The sequence below is a fragment of the Apis florea genome, unplaced genomic scaffold (assembly GCF_048593485.1).
Source record: "Apis florea isolate Af1SG1 unplaced genomic scaffold, ASM4859348v1 contig_3158_pilon, whole genome shotgun sequence".
In the NCBI taxonomy this organism is placed as follows: domain Eukaryota; kingdom Metazoa; phylum Arthropoda; class Insecta; order Hymenoptera; family Apidae; genus Apis; species Apis florea.
The window spans coordinates 2,854,821-2,876,192 of record NW_028256713.1 but is presented as its reverse complement, the minus strand read 5'-3'; the positions used below and the strand labels follow the sequence as shown (position 1 = coordinate 2,876,192).

The 21,372-nt window shown below is 23.0% G+C and overlaps 1 protein-coding gene and 2 long non-coding RNA genes across 7 annotated transcripts in view; 2 read left to right on the top strand and 1 right to left on the bottom strand.

Moving 5' to 3' along the window:
• The window catches only part of shep (RNA binding motif single stranded interacting protein alan shepard), a 32,741-nt gene that overhangs the window by 166 nt on the left and 11,203 nt on the right, over nt 1-21,372 (top strand). The gene's annotated exons all lie outside the window — the stretch shown is intronic.
• LOC147657434 (uncharacterized) lies at nt 5-1,575 on the bottom strand. Its single transcript, XR_015292360.1, has 2 exons — nt 1,015-1,575; nt 5-326 (listed from the first exon to the last, which is right to left on the bottom strand). It is a non-coding gene; the product is annotated as an uncharacterized LOC147657434 (long non-coding RNA).
• LOC147657433 (uncharacterized) lies at nt 12,899-13,250 on the top strand. The gene is made up of 2 exons (XR_015292361.1): nt 12,899-13,026; nt 13,102-13,250. It is a non-coding gene; the product is annotated as an uncharacterized LOC147657433 (long non-coding RNA).

Here is a 21,372-nt window from a genome sequence, read left to right as displayed (position 1 = left end):
AATATTTCCTATTATTATATTTCATATTTTGTTCTTTTATTAATCATGTCGGTCATTTTCTGCATTGAACCCGCCATGCTCGTTCTTAAGCTGCGTGCATATTTACATGTGTATACACGCTCTTGGAAAACGTAGCATTACCATGGGGACGGCTGATGGCCACGAACCTTGCGGAACCGGCGTAGTTTGACAGTTTGCCGCGGGGCGTCTGCTGCCCCACCCAATCTCCTCTTTCTCTCCCCCACCTTAACATCTCGTTCGTCTTCACATATTCTTTCTTCTTTCGTTTCTTCTGGTCTATCGTGTTGTACTTGGAAAGAATTTGTCTGAAATTATTTAAAATATATGCATTTAATTTTTTAGTTTTCATTATTTTTGATTATTAATCATAATTTTGTTAATAAAATTAAACGTTTAAATAAATTATGAATGACAAACTTGATAAATAGAAATATATATATTACGATAATTATATTATGAAGTTACCAATAATATATTAATAGTAATTGAAGTAAATTGAAGTAGATATATTTTTATTAATTTAGCATTCAAATTCTTATTTTTAAAATATTCCTTTTTTATATTTTTACGATAAAAATATTAAAAATAATTGATTCAATTAATCTAATCTGTAATTTTATAAAAATATAAAAAGAATAAAGTATCGAAGATCACATAATCAATATAACATATAATTTGTTAAATCATATATATATTTTTATATATATATATTTTCATATATATATATACATTTATAATATGATATATTATGAGTATTATTATCAACTAATTAAAATTCCTTTTAAAATATAATTATAATATATATTTATAAATAAATCTAAAAAATATTATTAAAAGTTTTTTTCATTTAAAATATATTTTATTAAACTATTTTAACATATTATTTTGAATAAAATAATAATTTATTATTTTCATAATTTTTTTGCTAAAATTTCCAGATTAAAAATTTTCATATTTGAATCATGCATGACAGGCTTTTATTCTTATGCATACGTTCCTGGCATTCTGCGCAGGCTCTTGTCGTCTTCCTGTTCTCTGCCTACTTTCAATAGCTACGCTTTCCGTGGAATAATTATATATTTTTTTATTCGATATAAATTTTTGTTTTGATATACAATAAATTCAATATAGAAGATATCAAGTACTAATAATAAAAAAAATAATAATTAAAAATAAAAATGCACTAAATAAAAAAAAAATAATTATAGATAAATTGATATTGATATTATCGAATCATTTTTATTTAATCGATTTTGTAAAAGTAATAAAAATGAATAAAATTTTTTTTATTAAAAGAAATTTTTATATTTTTCAGTTTATATTTTTTTATTAATGAATTTTTTTTTTTTCATAATCAAAATTTTAATAAATAAATATCAGTTATGAATTTAGATTAAATGAGAATAATAGTTTATTCATTTGATATAATAGTTCGAAAACATTTTATTTATTAGTATTTAAAGAAATCTTATTTGCTTATATGATATTTAGATGCTTGTGAAAGCGACGTGGAGCACACACACACTATCCGGAAGCATTCTTAATCTGCACATTGAAATTCGACCTAACGCTCGCCAGTGTAGCCAACTTTGTCGTATGCTTTTAGTCAGACAATATCATTTTCATATATTTTTTGATGAAGTATTTTCGTAATCATTCATCTTTTGGAATAAGAATCAAAAATATTATATTTGATATTTGTTGATATCGATATATAAATTCTTAATAATTCTTGAAATTCATAATAATATAATCAAATAAGTATCAAGTATAATTACAGAATATTATCAATAATATCGATAAATTAACATTTAATCTTTTTGCAAAATTTGCTATTAATTAATATAAAGATTATTACGAATGCATTTAAATGATTTGACATAAACAGCTGTTCTTTCAGTCTTGCCAACGGTAAATTGATTGATATTTGAATATTGCAAATCAAGAAGGAAACAAAATATGCAATTTATATAAAAATTATTTTTTAAAACAATTTTATTTAAAAATAATTTGATTAGATTAGATGGTAAATTTTGGGGAAAAAAAATAATTTCTTAATATTAAATTTAACTATATTTGAAATTGAAAAATATTTTGAATATATTGTTGATAATGTAATTCAAAATTGATTAAATTGTCAAAAATAATCGTGATTTATTATATATGTATTTTCAATAATAAATAGATCTTTTTATTTGTATGTATAATAATAATAATTCATTCATTAAATTTAATAATTGAAAAATATTTATTGATATAAAAATATAATTAATTTCGTCATAATAAATTTTTTTACTTTTTTTTATTGATTTAAAAAATTTTAAGATCTCATATACTTTTGATAAATTTCTAACAAAATTATAAAAATATCAATTAGTTTAAAAATCTTCAATTTTAATGATCAAAAATCAATTTTTCTACATTCCATTTCAAGCCAAAAAATTTTTTCTAATATATGAATGATTGGTAAATCGCAATTGTGATCTTACCCATTAAAATGTTTCTAAATAAAATTTACCTAAACGTATGCAGAATCTTACGAAAGGAAAGTTAGTGATGTAATAAAGTTCATTTTTTCCGCAAAAAAAATTTTTTTTTTAATTTTTCTATTTGTGTACGTAGAAATAATGATCCATAAAATTGTTATATTCTCTTAAAACTTTTGAATTAATGTATTGTTTTTTAATGTTAATAATATTTTATTCAAGAATTATTTTTTTGATCATAATTATTGTATTAATTACAGTAACAGTTCTGCTATTGCAGTTCTAAATTAAAACATTAAACATCATCGATCACTATATCACGTTCTTGATTCAATTTTTTTTACTTAAAAACATGTTTATCCTACAATAATTAAAGATTAATTTTCAGCAAACTAAGTATGTTCTATATAGTTTGAATTTCGTGATTTTTTTTATTATTTCTTTTTTTATTATCTTTTTTATTTTTTATCTTTATTATCATTTTTTATTTTTTTTTATTTTCTTTCGAAAAAAATAGAAATAGGAAAACTTTGCTTGTAATATTCGATTGCAAATAATAATCGATTCTTTGGTAAATACATTTAGTGAATTGACGTTGAGAATTCATAACAATAATTGAAGCGATTTGTTTCAATCGCAATTATATGTGCAAGCCGTTTTCTTCATATGCCACGATTACTTCTAGTGATCATAATGATAGATAGATTATTTATATCGATCTGCATATCTCTTGAAATCTAAAATATTAATAAAATACTAATAATTATGATATAATTTTCATCATAGATAATTATTTTTATTGCTTTTGATTGAAATCTCGAAATAAATTACACAAGTTATACAAATATGCGAAATCTGAACTTTCAGTCATTTTTTCATTTCAAATGTTATTTAACATTTAAAATTTTAATATTAGAAATAAAACAACTATCCGTTTATTTTTTTTTAAGTTTGTAGCCAAAAAATAAAAATGAAGGCTTAGTTTAATTTTTTTCAAAAATCAAAAGTTTTTCAATTAACTTTAGACAGTTAAAAGACGAATGAAAGATTATAGATCTACTTTTCCTAAGTCGCAAAACGAAAGTATCAATTGATGTAGATGGCTTTACTCGAAAAGTAATTTGTAGGTGGATAAAAATTACACGTGACGAAAAAACAAGCCAGTGCGCAAAAGGGAAAGGGACGAGAGATGGAAGGGTGGAAAAACGAAGGGAGAAAAGGCCAGGTAGGGTAAAAAGAATAAACTCAGCAAAGATATCGATTATTTGTGGTTGCAGTGGCGGTAAAGCTTCGCTCCCTTCGTCAAAGTATGAGGATGAATACCCGGAAATCTCAACGATACCGAATTGAGATTAATCTCATTTTTGCCTTCCGGTTTTGAAATACTTCTTAATCGAATTACATGAACGAGGGTCTCCATGAACGGAAGGAAAAAGTATAGTAGCTAGAATAAAGCTACTAGCCTATTATTATCAAGAATTTTTTTTTTGTATTTTTATTTATATATTTAATCTTAATATTTTCAAATATAATAAAAAATCTTTCTTTTGATTTGAATATTATCATAAGAATCCTTTATTAATTTCTCTATTAAATTTTATTAAATTTTCTAATAATATTATATTTTAATAAATGAAATAGAATAAACTAATAACCAAAAATCAAAAACAATAAAACATCCAAGATTTATCTATAGAAATTCAACTTTTCTATTCTGCTCTCAAGAATCGTATCTTCTGTTAATTATCAGAGAAAGCGTGGAATTCTTCTATTGAAAGAAGAAATATTCGCAACATCAGGCCCAGTATCTTTATCGGCGCTTGACCATGATTCCTTTTACCATTTGTCTTAATTTGCCTTTTGTTCCTTAGAGGTAAACCAATTTCGCGATTACATAATTACGGTAATTTCTATGCCAGATAATATACGATATACGATATGGCCAAGATGTATTAATCGTCCCGGAAAACGCGTTACACGATGAGTCATACGAAATGATGAGAGGAGAAAAGAGAAATATTAATGTAAAATTGAACAAGGACCTTGATTTACCTATAGTGAAAGAAAGAAACTATTTTTTTTCCTTGGTTAAATTGAAGGATTCATCCGTCGTTACGATATAGAAATTGTATCTTCATCGAAAGATGCCTCGGGCGAACTTGCCGCTTGGGAAACCTGCAACTAGCCGTTTTTATGCAAAATAATTTGATTGCTTTTATTGCTCGTGCCTTTTAATGCCATCGATATCGCATACGTCTGACATTTTCTTGAAGATCTTCGCATATATACTTCTATAAAATTTTTTCTTTCATCTTTTCGAATAAAATTTACTGAATAAGACTACACAAATTCTGGTTTTTAAAATAAAATCATGTTGTTAGATTGTGGTATAAATTAGGATAAATAATTTGACGAAAAGAAAAAATAAAAAAATAAAAAAAGAAAATAAAAAAATAGAAGATAAAAATAGTTCTTATTGTTAAAAATTGAAGAAGGATATAGAAGAAAAGAAGACATATTAATATGTTGGAAATGAGTCATTTTAGAATGATTTGTGCGGCTGTTTACACGAATGATGTATCGTTCTAATCTGTTCTTCATGTGCTTCTCTTTGTTTTTAGCAAAGTAGCTTATCACTCTTTATTTTTATCTATATAAATAAATTCAGAATTTAGTAGACATAAGAAAGTTTCTTATTAATATATATATCCTAACTAATTAGTGTATGATGAAATATTTGATCGAAATATAATATAGATGTTAAGCAAATAAAAATAATAAAAAAAAAATTCTATTTTTATTTAAATACGTAATTGTACATATATTGATGTTGATATTGATATTTAATTTTTTAATCGACTTATTTCTCAATTAGAATATTTTTCAGATATAGAATAAATTAATAAATGAATTATTTTTAATTTAATCAAATTTTGATTTTGCTAATATAATACATTTTTTTACTATTATAAAAAAATTTTTTTTAAAATTTACAAAAACTGAACATGTATCAAAAAAGACGATTTAAATTAGTAAAAATCAATTAAGATAAAATTATCAATGTCAAGAAAGAAAAAAGTGAAAAACTTATTAATTTTCATGATCGATAAGCAAAGTCATGGTGATGAAAGAGAAACTCGGTAATAATGAGTGTAAGAATTAATGATTGAATCACTGAGACAAGGCAACGGAGCGCATGCAAAAGTTCATTTGTTGACATGACCATGTGCTTTTAATAGATATACAGACCGTTAGATAAAAATGGCCAGCATTAAATGGAAGCTGCATGTTAATACAATGTATGCGTGTAACAATCTTTTGTCATTCTTTGTCTACTTACATATAGTTCTCTCGTAGTCGACCGGGTACGGTCACCGGGAAAAAATTTTCTAGACAGACAACGGTATCCGTTAACGTGTCTGCACGGAGTCAAGGTCGTACGATGTCCAATGCTTGTTGCAAAATTCCTAAGAAAACTTGATTTTCTCTTCTCTAATTAAAAATTAAATTAAATTAAATTAATAAATTCTAATTATAACAAATAATAGTAATTTATTAATTTTAATTATCTATTCATTCAATGAAAAATATTTTTTTATCTGTAATAAAAACTAATTAGAAATTTAAAAAATTTTTTTAATTAATTAGAGATGATTTATAAAATTTAAAATTCGAATAACCGACTTAAATGGGAATAAAATTACCAATTTCATATAATAATAGTTTTATTTGTTTTGGTCCGCTAAATTTGTTACAGTCTACTAAATTTAATCTTTCAATGGATAGGATATCTTAGCAGAAGTTTTAATTTCCTTTTTTAGCTTGAAGACTCCTCTGTTTTTACAAATTTATTAAATGCATTTATACATTTCAATCTGATTATGCAAAAGAAATAAAAATATTAATTTTTTTATTACATATATAGTAAATAAAATAAATTTCTAATATGAATCTTGGTCTCAAAAAAAAATCCATTTTTTTTAAAACAAACAAATTTTAAATCTTATATAAATATTCACCAGTTTAAAGATAATGGCCTAAATGTATTATTATTAAGTTCATGTTTGTGTGCTATCTTTTTGAAAAAAAGAGATTAAATTTTTTTATTTATATCGTTTTTTTTTTATTTATATCGTGTTTACAAATTATTATTAATTTAATGTAATACATGTTATGATTGTAATCTTTGTAGCTTTGTAAATTTCTCTGTGTTCTAGAATTTATGGAATGTCAATCATATCATAGTCAAAATATTGATATACCATCGAAATATAAACAATTTACCTCTAGAAGAGTATCTTATTAGGTTGTTATAATTCTGATTTTATTTTGATATTTATATTTATATAAATATTAATAAATACAGTTGAAATTTAAATAATTTCAAACTAATAGATTTCTAAATTTTTCTGTTCTATCAGATATAAGATCTATTTAGATCTTAATATATGAAAAAAAATTTTAGTTGATATAAATGTTAACATAGATAGAACATTAAAATAACCAAACATATTAAATGTAATAGAATTGAATATATTAATATGTATTTTTCTCCATTTTCTCCCATAAATACAAATCACATTTTAAATTATCGACATATTATGATTAAAATTATCATCTTTGTAAATTCATATCACTAAAATATTCACGAATTCATTCAATTTTACTATATCTTCATGACTTTAATGAAAATTCTTTTAATCAATCTTTGGAAGCTTGATCACGTTCTGATTTCATTCGGCATATATTATTAATACATTACAATTAATACATTATCCGGCAAGTTCAAGAAAATCTGTAACGGATTTGCCTAGCATAAGAGCAAAGAGAGGAAACGAAGAGTGAGAAGAGAAAGATTAAGGAACAACAGGAGAAAAATAAAAGAAATAATGAAATAAAATATATGAAATAAAATAAAAAGAAATAATATCAAGATGATTGGATTTCTAAAGAAGAAGAGAGAGTCTCGCGTGAGCTCGATATATCGCAACCGCAAAACGGTCTAGTGCATATCTTTCGCGGACGATCTCATTGTTTCATGAGGTAAGGACACGGAAGCACGCGATTCTCGGCTAATAATACTCACCGTCGACTTAAACTCGGCTAAAGGGTGTCACACTCGAGGTGACCAGGCAACTGGCCAGCCTCTCTCTATTTTCCTTTAATCTTTCTAGGCTCGTCGTTTTTAGTTTGGTACATGATCATCGTCCTTCTGTCTGTTGTTTCATTTTAACATAAGAAAATTTTCCACTCATCCACTTACTTTGGATTAATAAATGTAATATATGTAATGTAATTATAAAATGTAATTAATAAATGTGAAGATTTCATTGATAGGAAAAATATGTATTTCTTGGAATGATTTGGAAAACTTTGAAGAATTTGATTTGAAAAAGATTAAAATGCAAAGAATTGGATATGTATAATGTTAGTATTTTATTTTTTTTCTTTTTAATTTATTTTATATATTATATTTTATATATTAATTGATTGTTTAGCAAATTCATTAAGCTTAATTTATATGAGCTTAGTTTCAATATAAAAAAAAAAATATTTTGAAAATATTTGAACAAATCATTATATATTATGCAAATAACAAATATAAATTTTATTACATTATGAAATCGTATGAAAAATTATGCATATTATTAAAACTTGTGGATTCATAATTTTATGTTAAGAAAATATTATTCATTACAAAATTCTATATCATTTTATTAAGAAATAGAAGTATTAAGAAATATATCTATAAAATTTTTTTATAAAAATTTCTTGCTTTTTTTTTTGAACATTAATAATACTTAAAATTAAAATAATAAATAAATAATACATAAAATTCTAATTTTCCTATCAATAAAAATGATGTATATATATATATATATAAATAATCTTTAATGTGCTACAAATCTATTTTATTATTATATTACATTATTATATTATTATTATTATATTATATCTATTAAATTTATATAATAATTGTGTATTGACAAAAATTTTTAAAAATCTTCAATATTTGTGTATCAAAATTTGAAAATGTTCTTTATAAATAACTTTCTTTACAAATAAATACTCTTTTTATATACAAATAATTTATTTTCAATTGCACAATAAATAAATCAAGCATGGTAATAAAATATTATTCGATATAAAACTATAGAATATATATAGAATCGTAATCATACTGTTTGTTATTTAAATATATTATATAACTATATATTATGCATCTAATGTCTGTTATACGTATGCTAGATAGAGAAAGGAAGAGAAGGTTTGCAAAATGTCTCCTCTTTGATGTATGCATCTGTGAGATTAATCGATCGGCTAGACAAACCATAGATGTATTTACTATGAAAAAAGCGACTCAAGAATTGTTCTTCCTTTTGGAATTTCAACGATTTAGCCAGATGGAATTATCGATCGATTTTTTCTCGCGGAAAGATAAATTTTCGTGAATCGAATTGATTTTAATTTTGTTATTGAATATTTTGTGTTTTAAAAATATATAAGGTACGAAAATTTTTTGTTTATATTATTTGATATTAACATATTAATTACATTAATTACATTAACATAAAATTATATTTAAAAAATTTTCTCCATAAAAATAATTTTTTATTATATTACTATCAATACTTACTATTTTAATTTTATTGGAAGTTATTATAAAATACAAAAATAAAAAATATTCGAAAACGCGCAAAGTCATTGATTACTCTTACATAAAGGAAGATAAAGTTCTATAAATATCAAAGAGATTCCACTTTAAAGATAAATTTTAGTGCGAAAAATTCACAAGCTTTAGGAAAATAATATGATTGCATATCCAAAGTGTAATTCGTTACTCAAATGCAAAGAGAGATTCATGTTCTGGTAGCTTATGTAGGTCAGTCTGAGAATATTGATGTCGAGCTACTATTAGTTGGTTATCTACCTTGAAAGACATCGAATAAAACCGAATTTTGTCACATATTTTATATTGATAAATTGTTTTAATATACCTTTAATTAATATAGATATTAAACAAATAATAGTTATTAAATAAAGAATCAAATTATAAGAATTTATTTATTATTTATTATAAGAATTTATTATAAGAATTAGTTTATCCTCATAAATGAATCGAACATATAGGTTAGGTTCAAAGCGCGATTTATTTTTCTTATAATTTATTAAATTTTAAATATTTCAAATTTCAAATAATATATTATTATATTTTCTTTCATAACATTTCTTATACCATTTTAATAGCCATAAATTTTCTAAATACGAATTGTAGAACGAATCTTTCAAAACATAATCCAATAAGAATTGTATATAATAACCATGTGCCGAGTGAAAATCCATAGAACGCGCCTTAACGATGCAACTATACTTTCTGTTTAATCGCCAGCGTGCATGTGCATAACGCGCGCGCAATATGTGTTGCATATTTGAGGTATGTGAGCAATCATTCTATTCCGACCGGACCGAGTTCTGCGTCGGGTCTTGAATTATTACGTTAACATGAATATACTTGGAAGTCTAAATACCGGTAATAACTAGTGACACGTGCATGAATCAAAACATTTTTCAATTTTAAATTCATATTTTAATAGTTTTAATTATATTTTAGAATAATAGAGATATGTGGATTATAATTTATACTTCAACAGTTTTAATTATATTTTAGAATAATAGATATGTGGATTATAATTAGTTGTTGATAAATTTGAAATATATGCCGCTTTTTTTGAATTAAAATACATTGTATAAGATCAAATACAAGATAAAGTGTAAATTATTGATACAGTTATAATATTAGTTTATTATAAAGAAAAAAAAATATAAGTTAACATTATATCCTAGAAAGCTTCGTCTGTTAATTATTATTAATTATTATTATTATTATTAATTTAGATTAATTTTAATTCAAATCATTAAAAATTAATTATAAAATGTTATTTAATGAAATATTTACTAAAGGCAATTTAAATCTTTATAAATTTCAAGTAATATTTTATCAGTTTTTAACAACATGTTAAATTTACAATACAATTAATTTTTAATTATCGATCGTCAATATTAATATTACATTTATGATTTCAGCGTTTAATTGTAATTGAAATAGAAATAATGAAAGTCAATTATTATATTCATTTGAGATAATTACAAAATCATTTACTCGAATAACTTTTCATCATAAAATATTTAATCTTTTATATGAAATCGTAACTTTAATGATACTAAATTTCTAAAATTTCATATTTAAATAAATATAGATAGAATTTATATAATTCGTACCATCCCTGTTATTGTTGTATCACATTTAAAATTCACATTTGTTTTTGAGTTTGTTATTTTTATGATCAAAATTAACAAGCAATAAATAACAACAGTTGCAGTTTTGTTGCGTACTAGCTTTAACACAAATACAAGATATGCATGTCGCAATCGAATTTTGTGCCACGAAACCTGTTGATTTGGGAATTTATCCAAAATGTCGAAAGACATGAAACGAATACGAATACGATAAGAGTATACATTTATCCTTTTTTTTATCCATTAGAAAAGAAATGTCTTTAAAAAAATAAATAATGATAATCATTTTCTGTTATATATTTTTAAAATTTTGATCAATAAAATTCTTTTTTTTTTTTTTTTTATTTAAATTATAACACATTGACATATTTTTTCAAACAAAAACCAAAATAATTTAGAATTTAAAATAACATCAGTTTGGTAACTCTATGTTTTATTTTCATAAAATAATATTAGAGTATTATTTAATGATGTATTTTAATATTATATTTTATCTTTTAATTTAAGATATAATAAAATATATAATAAGATATAAATAAAATGTGAATTTGTGTAATATAAAATTTATAACAATTTCAAATCGAATTCAAATATATATTCATAATTACCGAAAGATATAATAATGCATAAAATTCCCATTTATTATATTAGTGTTCGTTTCTTGATATAATTTATTCAAGAAATTAATGTCATGCTCGTAATTCAGATCACTCGTAAATAAAGTAGTAAATTCACGCTAGTTTTTCTGCCAATAAACAACAAAATACAATCGATCTTAGAAACAAACAATGATTTCCATGATTTGTTTCGGTTCTATCTGCATAGTTTTTAGATAACCGAAGCATTATTAATGTCTCTAGAAAGCAATGTTAGTAGTTGAATAATTAATTTCGTATTTGTCATTAGCATATATGAATGTGCGCGTATGTATTGTGTCAGTGAACTTGATATCTCGCCGACCGATAACAACTGTTTTTTCATTCAGATGGCCATTTCCAGTTTCAAAATCATTCAATAAAAAATGAAATAATTAAATAAAGTAAATTTAACAAAATTATTCAACTATAGATTTTATATATCGTTTCTTGTATCTTATTTTTGAAAAAAAAATGCACTTATAATTTACTATAATAGTAAAATATTATTTTTTTATTGAATCCCTCAATATTATAAGTTTTATTCATAATAAATGTTTATATAAATATTTTTTATTTTATATTGTACGTAATAATACTATAGAAAAATGAAAGTTGATTTATACAAAGCTGAATTCTTTAAAAGAATTCAATTAATTAACAATTTTTTTTCTTTTTAATTTGTTAATTAAGATCAATAAAAATCAATATGAATACACATCGTATGTGAATGATTTCTTTATAGACAAAAAACCAATAAATGTAAGACCCATGATCAATATGTTTACCAACTTTTGCCGCGTGTTTCCTGCTACTGTGCAATTGCAAATAAACCATTATATCTTTTGTAACTTTCACTACATATATCCATGGTTCATAACACTTTTATCAGATTGACTTTCCATTTCGAGAATCGCCAGATTTATAAAAAATACGAATGAAAATAATCATAAAATTTTATAGTTAATTAAATATCTTATTATAGTTTTTTTTTTAAATCTTCTTATATCGTAATTGTGTTGTATTAAAATTTAGAGGTAAATTATAAAAATTTTGTATTTGTATTTTTATTAATCATATGGAATTGATAAGTATTTAAATATATTAAAAATATATAAAAATATATAAAAAATATTAGACATAATAGATCTTAAGATATCATAAAAAAATTGTTTCTAACAAGAAATGAAAAATATGATAAATATATATGATGTACATATATGTAATATATCTAACATATTTATATTTTTCTTATGTATGTATCTTATATAGTATGCTTTCATCTTATTTTTTTAATTTTTATTTTTGATTCTTTTATTTAGCAATATAATTTTTATTTAATATTTTTAAATATTTTTTTATTTTTTATTATTTTTATATATATTCTATTATAAATTATTACATTTTATTAATCTATCTTTCTTCTTTCTGTTTCAGGTAAGTTTTTGACTATTCAATCGAAGGCAACAAGTAGTTAAATTATTCGTCCCAATTATATTAGGTACGCTTGTATCTTTACTTAAATCCACCGCCATATTTAGATTTTGATACTGATAAATCTAATTTATCATATTAATATCATAAAAGTAAGTTTTAAATTTAAAAAACATTTCAGGAAATTGATCTATATATTTTTAAAAATTTTTACCACGTTTATACAGAAAATTCTGCAAAATAACGTTATTCTGCATTCTACGTATAACAAAATATTCAAATGACGTCAACTGACTTCATTAGTAAGTTTCAAGAAGAAAATATATTTTTTACAAAGTTTTATTAGAATATATACATATATATTATGTTGTGTTTATATAAAGTGTACATTTTTCCCTTTCTTCCGCAAAATATTTCGATGTTAAATACATCAATAGTAGAATTGTTTATTTATTTTTGATCATAATAGACATTTTAAATTTCTACTATCAATAAAACAATCAAATTTATCGAATTCTAATCAAATTTTTATTATACATCAGATTTTTATGACCTTCTTATATATTATCTTCATGCATTTTGTACTTGAAAGAACACGGTCAATCGGAAGGTAAACGTGTTGGTATTTTATACTTGCTTGCCTCGAAGTCGACCTTGCGCGTACAACGATCTGAAAGTAATTAATTGTGTTCTTCGGTGTGAAATCCTACTTTATATTCCATAGCTCATTCAGTATCGTGGAAATTGTCCTCAATTACCAAGTTTATAAACGTTTTCAAACACATATGCTGTTAGGAAATGTACAGTCTTACATAGAGAAGATATAGTTTCTATTTTCAATCTCCATTTTAAAATATCGATTTGATCGAGTTCTTTTTCTATTAATGTATAACTAAGTGATTATATTTATAAAATTTATCAAAATATACTACAAAAGCGAAATAATAAGAAATAGTCACATATATATATATGAATATATGCTTATATCTTCATGAAATATTAAAGAAACATGTCATAGTATGTTACGTGAGTCCATAGTATACGAATCTTCTCAAGGTGAAGAAACGGAATGTCCGGTATGCGCCGGCAAAGAGGAACTCTTTTGCAGAGGGATGAGCGAGCCTAACAACTAGTTCCCTCTTACCTGCTCCCCACTGCTACATTTCTTTTCCCGTCCTCTCTCGGCCATTAAAAGCTATATGCGCATGCGCATGCGCATCCACGCGCATTCGTCGTTGCTTAGCGATAGGATTATATTCGATTCATTCTTTGGGAAATATAATTAATGAAACTTTATTGATTTTTTTCTATGTTATTGATTTTATTATTGTATCTAAATATCGAGTATATTGAGTTTAAATAAGATATCAATCATTCGTATTTTTGATTAAATTCATTTTAATATTAGAAATTATATGTACATAAAAATATAAAATGTAAGTATTCAAAATAATAATAAATTCAGAAAAATATATTATGTGATTTATATTATGATATTTATATCAAAAGTTAAAATTTTTATTAAGAGGCATGCATATGAAGATATTAATCCTATCACTAGATACATACACGCTAGCGCCGCGTGAATACTCAGTGACGTATCAATTGAAACAGTAATAAATAAATATATCAAGCATTTTTCAATGATTTCTTTTGTTCTAGATGTTCTAATTTTTCTAATTATTGAATCGAATACAATAATTAGAATAATACAAATTTTTTAAATTTATTTCATTAAATATAAATTGTGAATTATAAGTCAGTTAATGAATCAACGTTATTGGTACTCTACTTGGACATTGGTACTTGGACAATTGATTAAATAAATTGCAAAAAGCAGAATTGATAGAAAAAAAAATGAATTTATATATGGAATTAACGATTTTAATAAAAATCAAATTCTGCGCCACTGCGTGAGAGTAGTACCTGTCTATCTGTTACTATGTTCACTGACTGTATGTATCTTGGCCGTGAAGCAGTAAACGGAATTAAAGCGAGTTGCAGTTCTAACGCACGGAACTTTATCATGGCCTACTTTATCTACTTGTTTCTATAACTATTTTTTATGACAAATTTAAATTTGTTGTTGTACATTGATCAAAGATTCAATTAAACCTGTATACATTGATTATTATGTGCTAAATTTATTTTTATATTATATAGAAATATCTGAAAAAATAATTTCAAATTTATCGTATTTTGATTCTATTAAAAAATCGCGATATCATTAAAAATAAGAATTTCCAAAGATATACAGAAATTTATTTTGTTATACTTATAATAGATCATATTTTTTGTGATTTTCATTTGAAATTTGGAAAATTGCAAAACAGATATAAGAAAAGTGTGTATTATTAATCTTTATTTATTTTAATGTATCCTGTAGAAAAATCAAACGATAAAAATTATTAATTTTTATTTTATTAATTTATTTACTAATTCCAAGAGAAAATATTTAAACTATAGTATTTTTATAAAAATTTATCAAATAATCTTATTCTTATTGATAATGAATCTTTGGTAGCTTCCTCTGATCTCAATAAAAAGAAAAAATTTGATCGTATTTGAAACACGAATCCGTTTGCTAATAGAGCGTAACATTCATGCGAGATCGTACAACTGATGTTGTCTGTATAATATGTATGTAGAACATCCTGATTCCTCTCAGGACCTGCTTTGAGATATATTAACATAAAAGAAAGTTCAGTCCAAACCATATTTTGTGAGATTGTTTGTCTTTTAATTCGTCTTGTACTGTAATTTCTTAGCAATTGTTCATTTTATTTTGAAAATTTGAAATAAATTTCTAATGGCAAACAGTATTCAATAAATAATTAATCAATGAGATAAAAAATCTGATTTAAATACATTCAATATCATTCTGTAAATCTTATTAATTATTTCAAATTATTTTAATAAATTATTGAAGCTTTTAAATGGCTATAAATATTGTAAGTTTATTAATACAAATTTATACGCTTTCAAATATGATGAATACATATATATATATATATAAAACTGTTCATCAAGAGATCTTTCATAAATCTGTTGTTTGATTATGCCAACTTATATTATATTTCAAAACAATACTGACGCTTTCAAAAGAAGAAAAGAAATATATCACATAAATGATATTTAAAAAATAATAAATAAAAATTATTAATGAAATTAATAAATGAATATTACTATAATTTTATTAATAAATTAATAAAATGAATATTACTTGCTTAAAATATTTTGTGTAAATTAAGATTACAATCTTAATTATCTTTAAATGAAACATATTTATTTGTTCAATTTTGATTTATATAAAATTCTATTTTATTCAGAAACTTTAATAAATTTTGAATAATGCAATCAAAAGATTTAAAAAATTAGTTAAAATAAATTTATATGAAAATAAATGGTAAATAATCAATAATTTTTTTAAAAATTAACTTTTTAATATATTTTTTCTCTTATCATTTTTATCTTTTTTTTTAAATAATATATTTATTATATTCATTTATATATTCTTTTTTAAAATATTTTTATTATTTTTATTAATTAGAATTCAAAAATATCAATAACTCAATAAAACAGATTAATAAAAAAAAAGGTAGAAAACTGTTTTAGAAAGTAATTTATGAAAGTTGTAGTTTCACATATACTGGACGACTCGATAAAAATTCCCATTATTATCATTTATCAGTGACCTCGTGCAGTCACGCCTCTCTGATAAGAAGAAAGAATCATCGATCCCTGTACTTCTTCTCTCTTTGTTTCTGTTTCATGCATTGATCATCTTATTCGTTTTAATTTTAAGACAACTTCTTTTTAATTCAGGAAACAGGAAAATAATATTTTATCTATGAATATTTATGAATATAAAGTCAAAATTTCATTTAATAAATTAATGATTTAGAGTAAATATATCTTTAAAAAAATATTCAAAAAATAATGTATGGAATAGATGATAATAGTAAGATGATAATATAAGTTCGCTATAAAATCATTAATTTTGTATAATCAAAAAATTCTCCAAATATTTGAAATTTACGATAATATTATCGTAATTAGTAATTTGCCTTAAATAATTTAAACTAAAAATTTAATATTTTTCATATGTTTGCTTTTTTATTCATAATAGAATCATTTTATATGAAATGAGATTATTGATAAATAAAATTTCATTATATAATATAGCACAATTTATAATTAAATTAGTCTTATTTTCAATTTATTTTGTATAAATAAGAACAAATAATATTGATAATAAATTAATAACATCAAGTACAATGTAAAAATATACAATATAAGAAAAATAGATAAACAATATTGTTGTTAATAATTAATAGCATAAATAATTAATAATAAATAAATAATATTTATTAAGAATTTTTAAGAATTTTGAAATTAAATAGATTTTTTTAAAGACAAAAATTATATTTAATTAAAGACAGAAATTATTCTAAAATTTAAAGATTTTAATTTTATGATATTTTTTAATTAACAGATTAAAATTTAACATACTCTATATATTATAATTATTCAGTTTTATATCTCATGTTAAGGTTTTATAGTAAATGTAACATTTATCTTGTCGCTGCTAATCACGAGAAGTTTGCGAACTTATATCAATAATAATGCCATTGAGATTCATCGAGGAAGAAAATATATTCATTTCATAACGTGTTCAACTTCACTTCTTGTTAATTAGATAGAATCGGATTTAACGGATTTTAATTATCATTTATAAAATAGAAAATGCAACTATTAAATTATTTGAGATGATATTAATAACTATATATTATAACTATTTTCAAATTTTCTAGCAATTTCTTTTCTTTAAAAAATTTTCTTTAAATCATTAGTAACTTAAAATTGACTTACAAATGTATAACTTAATGAAAAAAATAATGAGAACTAATAACATCCTATATATATATATATATATATATATCACATAAAACTAACATCATTCTTTCGAGCAATATAATATCACTGTTGATATCATACTAATTTTAAAACAGATATACATGTAACATATTTCTCTTCGTATCAACAATTAACATCAATGAAGATCCGTAACGATGAATGGAAAACATACGGGTAGAACCACGTACAAGACTCCAAAGATGAATGCGTGGAAGTCTTATGATGACAATGGAGGATTGGCATTGTAATACTTTAACGGAACGATAACGAGACAGACGATTTACCCGTAGATGCCGCCGGTTCAATTGAACGGCATGCAGACAACGTGGCCGTTGGTCACTGCGAAATAGAGAACGACGTGTGAAATGGGTATCGTGATGTACCGACCGGATGCCACTTCCTGCTTACCACGTCTGCGTATCATTGTAACGTACACCGTATCTAGCGATGGGAATAAGATAATTCGAAACTTTTTGAGACTTACTCTGATTTTCATCTGTCATGACAAAATATTATTATAAATAATTTTCTCGTCGTTGATAACAAATATGTAAATATAATTTAATTTTAAATAATTCTTTCATCTGATCTTAATAGAAAAATAGTATATTTATTCAATGATAATGATAAACTTCAATGATATTAAATTAGCTAATTAATCTATTTGTGTAAATATCTATAAAACTCAAATGCGAGAAATCTGACAAGATTAATAAAAACAAATTTGATTTTAATACAATCTATACATATCATAAAGTTTATAATTATTTTCCATTTCAACCGGTCTTTCTTTCCATTTAATGTCACATGAATAAAAAAAGAACAAACTGAAAGTTAGTGGGTAATGCAGGAAGTAGCAGAGTCGACACACGAGTGTATCGATAAGCGGTTTCCGATAGATTTGATCTATTAACACTTCCTTCTTATCAATGTTTTGTATATCTAGAAAACATGTATTAAATTAACAAAGTTTTAAAAACAAGAAGTTCGTATAGTAATATGAAATAAAATTTCTATTAACATGTGTTAATAAGGAGGAAAGGAAGACGGGAAGAAAAGAAGGAAAAAAATCGGTAAGCAGTATTGGAAACAACAAGGTTCAAATTTTGTGATAATTGATTTATAATCGTGATTTTCAGGTATCAATTTCCGATTATACTATTTTCTCTCTCTCTCTCTCATCTCTCCTTTCCTTTATAGTCGACTTTCGTCTCATTCCTCCACGAACTATAAATTGTGTTATCACAACTATGCCAAAAATGCAAATCAACGAGTGAAGCCTTTCTAAAGAGGTTGGAATGCAACGCGCTCGAAAGTCCTGGAAAGGCCTGTCCTGCAATTGCGATAGATGTAATGGCGGCCGCTCCATCAGAAGAAAAATCCTTTTAGATTGCAATGGCGATTTATTTTTGATACTATTCGGCAATCAATTGTCTATAGAAAATATTTTTAATGATAACTTTTTATTATTTTTATTATTTCAATAAAAAATCATTCATCTAATAATTATGATGATATTGCGAATGAATAATATTTTATTTTTTTTATGAAAAAAATTATGCATTTTTATTTTCGATAGATTGATTGTTATATTGTTTTTTATTTTTTAAAGGAAATTATATTATATTATATTATAAAATAAAAATAATAAATAGTAAATAATAATAATTAATTATAATTTATTATAGTTAAATTATAGTAAAATTATTTGTAATTTTCAAGAAAAATTAGACTATTTTTAGATTTCTTTTTCTACATTTTTTTTAGATAATAATTTTCAAAAAATAAATTTTAATTAGTTATCAATTAGTTATATAGTTTGAAAAATATATTGTAATATTTATAATTATCATGCAGAGATGATAAGAAACAAATATTTTTATATTCTAAAATTTATTAAATTTATTTTCTATTAGAGAAAATAAAAGAATTTGCTATATTTAAATATTTACAATAGGAATTAAATATAAAATTTCTTCAGTTACATGATATTTTTCTTGGAGTATTATATATATTAAAAATATCTTGTTGAAGAATCCTTATGAAGTTTTCATTAATTGCGGTTGAAACTTGTTTCAAGCAAAATGTTATCTTATCGTTACATAAGTAATCATAATGGTGTTTCGAATTTACGTCAATAAGAAATGAACAAGAGTCGAATGAGAGAAACGCGTTTACAATCATTTATAATGAAACTTCTGCACTATTATTATTTGATGGTACAATTTCGCAGAGGTCAAGCACGATAGATAAAACGTATACTTACAATCACTTACAAATACTTACAATTCACATTCATATACATATATTTACATACATATATATACATAATTCGTTTTTACGTGAATATATGTTGCAAGATAAGTTGATAAAAAAAAATTGATTTGATAAACATCAAATTTTTCAAGTAATATCACTTTAAGAAACATTTTAATTTATGCAAATGAATTATAATTAAAATTATATATATATTATATATATATGCTATTTAATGTTAATTATATATGTTATTTTATTATTTCATCTTTTTTTAATTATAAACTTCATTGGTAAAAGAACAATTAAAAAATTAAATATATATCGTATCTAGAAATATCTTGAAAAATTAGAAATATTTTTGTAACAAAGATTTAATATATATCAAACGAAATTACAAATATAATTTTTAATAATGAAAGATTTTGGTAACTGGTAAATTTTTAAAAATCAATTAATTCAAATCTGAAATTTATATATCATGTATAATTTTGTCATAAATAAAATCTGGATAAAATAAAATATTTAAGAAATAATTCAACAAAAGAAATTAAATTAAAAGTATTACTTACGAACAAAATTTTTATAAATTTACCACAATATTTGTATGTTAGCATCATCTAGTGTTACGATACCGAGAATATTGTGTTAATTGAGACTAACTCTAGCGAAAATATTATAAGATTTTAACGAAAGTATAAGTATTTCTTTGCTTCTTTGAATTTTATTTAAACGATATCAAAAATTTCAATGTTTCAATTTAATAAAACATTTAATAAAATATTTTTTAGAAAAAAGATATCTCCATATAATAATATTTGTAAAATTGTAAAAAAAATTCATTTGTAAAAAAATACTATGATAGCTTCAACATATGTTCAGATTTAATGATTTTAACTAGACACATTTTGAGACTAATCTTTGAATTTTCCTCTTTTTTGTTTTGTAAATAATTTTGAATCTATATATTATAATTAAGGCCTATTTGTGAACAAATTTATCTGGCAAGTGACCAACTGATTGTGCTTACTGCTAATACGCAGACTTACAAGAGTCGCTGTAATATGTTTACTAAAAACATTAACTAACATGAATTTGCTGTGCAAATGATTCTAATTAGGATAGTAGCGTTGAGTGTGTTGTACGCTTATATGTGTATATACATATTATGTTACGTAGAATTATTTGCGAGTGTAACAATTTTTATTCTAAAAATATTGAGGAAAATTAGCATAGAAATGATTATAATGATAAATGTTATCAAGAATTAGTTTTATCACAAATAATAATTCTTATTATTATATAAGTGAAATATAAACTTTATT